Raw genomic sequence first — 5,862 nt, forward strand, 5'->3', positions numbered from 1 at the left:
TTCTGTTGTTATAACCAGTGGAACACATAGTCCGATCGTGAATGGGAGCCCCTTCAGTGTTTCTTGTTACATCCGAACGTTAGGAATTTAGATAGATCTTTCTAGATTGTCCGTTTACTAAATGTTGAAAATTTGGACGTCTAGTTCCCCGTCGGGCAATAAATTGATATAAAATAAATACAAGAATATAAATAAACAAGAATTGAAAGTATCGCCCAAGAAAACATTGAAGAAATCTCCGCTATGACAGAAACACTGATAGTTATTTATCGTGATTGATGGTCTAAGATTATTGTCTTTACCATGTCTTTCCTGCAGATGTTATTCGTTTAATGCTTCACAATTTATTTCCGTCGACACTCAAGCAGATGTCTTATTGACAAATGATTATCTTTTGAAGATTTTCGTTGAAGATACTCTTAAAATGATCAAAAGTTACGAGCGCTCAAAAAAGTTTTAAATGATGACATGTGGACAGGTTCATTCGAGAAAGCTGAGTTTGTTATATAAAATAATCATGTATTATCATAATATGCATAGCTCTGTTTATCAAAGCACCAAATGTCCGCCTATTATAGCTTAAAAGAACATTTATATCAATATTAATATCTGAATTAATATAACATTTTTTTAAGGTGGATGTTCTTATCTGTGAAATGGGTTCTTAATTTGCAGTATTGTGATAACACAATTAAATATTGTCCGTCATGTGGGGCGATAACTCTTGCTTGAAACCACCATAATCAGTATACCATTTTTGTCACACGAATCTGTAGCAAAAATACAACAAACAGATTAAAACATTCTATGCCATGTCTACCTGCCTTGAGTATAGATTTAAATACTCTTTGTAACAGTTTTTTTTTACTTTAATAGGTACGTTTTGAGACCAGAACAACCTCGAATGAGAAGTTTCATTAAATAACTGCAGTGAAATGTCATACAAAACCCACTAATGATTATCAATATTTAAACACAGCTTGATGGACGATGGACTGTGTATAATAACCACCATCTAACAGCTAAAGCTATCCACTGTCAACCGCTTTTTTGGGATATTGATTATGAAGCCCTTATACCTACATTTATTATTAGCTGGTATACCACAATGCGATGTCTTGTCGTTTCAAGATTTCATTTACCCCCAACCTTATTTTCTGAATTGTTCGTGCAAAAACATATAAGGATAAAGTGTTGAACAAATCTAAGAAACATCTGGTCAGCTTAAAACCTAAATTACATGCTGAAATGAGAATCAAGTTGTTTTGGGGATGACAAACCCTTTTTGCACAAAATACATACGTAAGGTTTAAACACTAGAAATATTTTTTTGATAAGATATTTGGCTTACATATTTATCTCGACAATAAGGAGAATGAAAAAAGAGCTGTTTTACACACCCCGGTGTCGGTGTCGGTGGCTGAGTAAAGTTTTTTTTTTGCTGAACCCGTCCGTTCAATTCAAACATATTGATTAATTTGTGATGACCTTCACCAAACTAAGTTATACAACTCTATAATAACAATATGATAGTCAAAAACCTTTCATGAAAGCAATGTTGTGTTTATAGCCACCAGTGTATTCATTTAACTAATGATCGATTGACCAATACTTTTGGTGAGCCCGATCAAGCAAATACCGTTGTTCTCATACCATCCATGGATGTATTTTTTGCGCCAGAAAGATCTACCTTCTGGAATATTTTTTTTTTTTTAGAAAAGGTTTTTCATCCAGTGTTTAGATGGTTGTTCGATGTTTGTCTGCTGTCGGCTTTAGCAGTTTTCATGGTGTTATGGTTTCGTTAGAGTATTAACTTCATATATCAGGCTTAAATCTTCTTTGTAGCTGGCGTTTTCAGTCTACGTTTGCCGTACTCGGCAATCACTAGTGGAATACAGCCAGAACTGTGCTAGACAAATTATGTTTTTTTCTTATCCGAATAGACGTTGCTTTATGACCATCAATAAGGTTTTGCTAAAACCGTATGTTGCCTTGTTTGTATCAGGCTGATTTGTTGTATTGTTGTTTTGATTGAATTTGAATATTTGTTTGTTTTAATACAGACGGTGTTATCATGAAATCAGTGCACTTATCAATTGCGTTAACATATTTTAAATGCAACTAAACTGTGATCTCTAGTCAGTATAATTATTATTCAATTTCAATGGTAGATTTTAGATTAAACTAAAAAAAATCTTGTCTTTATGTATTACTTTCCAAAAGCAAACATTCTGATTTAGATCTCCGCTGCTTCATACAAAATGGGAACCCTTTTCATTTTCTGCCACTGATGTATGTGAGTATGCTTTATTAGGATACCAGTATTTAATGTTTACTGAGTCTCATTTGTTCAATACGATCACAATTTGTAACGTACAATGTTGATAAAGCCCATCAAACGGATTTTAATTAAATTGAAAACTGCTGGGAAATCAATAGCAATTATTATGTCAGTAGCATGTTTCAGTAGTCATTGTATTACTTACTCAGTTGAATTTAGATACAACATAAGGCACGATTCGAAGTTTCGAATGTAAAATATAACACGACATAAAGTTTGGGTAGCTTTTCTTCGTAATATTTTAACCAAGAAAATAAAACATCCTTGTTAGGTGTATATAGTTCAGCTACGTTTACAACCATGATGTACGGATGCCTATGCCACGGGTCCAATGTTGGATTTGGGGAGATCCAAACAACTTCTGACCGGTTTAGTTCACGCAAATACACTCGCTCAAGTGTTTTAGAACATGCATGTACACTGTAAATAACGCTTTATTGTCAGGTTTCACATACAATGTATATCTGAATGAAACTCTGAATAAGTTATAAATGTCTTGAATTTCAAATCAGTTTCATCACAGTTTTATTGTAACGAAGCTTATGGGTAATGTTTTGAAGAAACTCAGGATTTCTGTTTTATTATATGCCAGTTTAAAAAAAAAACACGTCCAGTGCCTTGCCCGCTCAATAACTCTAAAAGCCTTTTTCAATACATCCTTACATGGTGATAACGTGTATGGTATACTATATTGGACGCTCAAGTCACTCGATAATAATCGCAATTTAATTATGGAAATTATCTGAAATTTTGTCAGAATCTGTATGGGCATAATATGTTTGTCCGGTTTGATATTCAGCCAAGTTGCCCAGGGTTATAATTGCAAACACTTATCACCAAACTTTGTGCCCTAACCTGGTAGAGGTCTTTTTGTGGCAGTTGCTAAAGAGCTTAGTTATACTTATTTTCTATAGTTTCAAGGCGTCGCTGGTGCGGACTTCTCTAACAGTGAATACTCAGTAATCTCTGAAAGGGTAATATTTCAAATCAAATAACTAGCAGCCATACTGGCTATACTGGTTTTGTTAAGATTGTAGTGTTCATTATGTGTTATATGCGTGGTTGTATATTGTCATATTTGAATAAAAAACTGAGAACAATTTTTCAGTTTTGATAAATGTTGTCAGGTAAAACTAAGTTTTCATCTAAGGTCCTCACTCACTCACTCACTCACTCACTCACTCACTCACTCACTCACTCACTCACTCACTCACTCACTCACTCACTCACTCACTCACTCACTCACTCACTCACTCACTCACTCACTCACTCACTCACTCACTCACTCACTCACTCACTCACTCACTCACTCACTCACTCACTCACTCACTCACTCACTCACTTTTTTCTAATCTGCGACGTTCCTTAATTACACATGCATTTGTCACTATCTACTTAATGTTTTGGTCACTTTCTACTTAAAGCACCGAGCACTATCTGGGCACTTTCTACTGAATAACAATATCTTCTCAAAGCACTGGCCACTAGCTTGTAACTTTCTACTAGAATTAATTGTACGTTTCATATCTTTTTTCCAGAATCTAGCAGAAATTTACAGAGAACCTATTTTGCATGAACCAGAATTTGAAAATACCTGCATACACAATGTGAATGGATTTATTTCCTTGATATAATGGTATGAGAGCCATAGTGAGTCAATGAAAAGAGAAACAGAATTACAGCTGATTATAATGATGCCAAACATACATGTGGTAAAATGAAATTATGGTTCCAGAAATACATCATCAGTAGGATTTATTTAAGTAATTGATGAAGTGCAAATGTACATTCTCACGGTATTAAGATACATGTGTGCCATTATGTTTACCGATATCACTGGTGCTGCAGAAGACGCAATTGCTGAGAACGATTCCTCAAGTTCAAGGTTGTGGTTTACAAGCCAATGTCCGAGAAAGTGTACATATGATAAATGACAGCTCTCCCTCGCCCCCTCGCTCGCCACAATATTTCGTCAAACAAGTTTCTATACACTGTGGACTGCTCCGGAAAAAAACACATTTAACATCACCTATAAGCTTGCCTGAAAACACCGAAGTTTTTTTCATCGCTAATAATACATTTGGAATATTTAAATCATTGCCCAAATCATATTCTTTATTATATGGAGATATGTCAAATAGTTCATTCGATTTTTTGCTCAATATCCTCAATTGAAATATTTGAACTTAAAAAGAAATTCACTTAAAGCATTATCAAGTGTTAACAAATTAGATCATTTACTAACATTAGATCTGAGTTAAAATGACCTAGAATATATTTTTTCTGACAGTTTTTTTGGATTGAAGAACCTGAAATTATTAGACTTATCATTTAATCACCAGAAAACTATTGATTCCACATGGTTTTCATCCATGTATGAACTACGATAACTTGATTTATCTCATAATGAAATTGTGCAAATAGAAATGAACTCATTTCAAAATCTTGAAAATCTCAATTTACTTAATTTATCACATAACAGAATCAGATTAATTGAACACTCTGCTTTCATGGTTTTGAAAAGTCTCCTTGTTCTTGATCTGTGTACCAATTATCTTCCATTTGTGCCAACAATTAAACTGAAATCAACTTTTTTACTGAAGAAAGTTTCATTGAATGGAAACCTAATACATAATTTGCATTCTGGAGATTTCAATAGCATCAGTGTAATTTCCCTCACTCTTACCTTTATGATCAAGTTGACAGTTGTGGTAAAGATTTCTTTTCAAACCTGCAATAACCAATCTGGAGATGCACGACAACCCAAAACTTATGTTTATATATGGGAATGCATTCAAAAACGTTCCCAAGCTCAAGACCCTGTACTTCCACAACAATAGGCTGTCGGCATTGCCCTCGGGATTGCCCCGGGCAGTTCCAAGCCCCCAGGATGCCCACCTGTATCACAATTCTATGCGCTGTGATTGCAATGCCCTTTGGATCAGAGATTTGGTGGAGGTAGCCAAAGAACACAATTTTAGTAAGCTTTTCAGTCATCCAAACTTCATCGAATGTGCTTACCCTATAAATGTAACTGGCTTGTCATTACCTGAAATTGACGAAAGTCAGTTATAAAGAGTATGTGCTCCAATGACACGTCCATTTCACGACAACTAAACTCTTAGATTATGGCGAGGAGCTCCGGCTTGAGTGCCACTTGAAGGGGCACCATAACTCCTTTGGCTCTTGACTAATGGATCAGAAATCTCAAGCAGTACTTCCAGTAGAAAATTAGAAATCATAGACACGTTTGCTTTAGTTGTTCGCTTCCTCAGTGTAAAAGACTGGTACGTATGAGTGTAAAGCGAGGAATGAAGTAGGGTTTGACATCAGCTCCACAAAGGTCACCGTCACAAACAAGCCCGTGAGGCTCGTGCTGCTGAATCTCTCTGTCGACTATATTTCTCTCACATGGAATGGAAACCAACACAACTCAATGAGTAGACAATCAAACTCACTCACCCTTACTATAAGTGTTGTGTTGTCTATGTGTATGATACTGAATATTACAAACCAGACTG

This window comes from Mya arenaria, chromosome 14, assembly GCF_026914265.1.
Source record: "Mya arenaria isolate MELC-2E11 chromosome 14, ASM2691426v1".
Lineage (NCBI taxonomy): Eukaryota > Metazoa > Mollusca > Bivalvia > Myida > Myidae > Mya > Mya arenaria.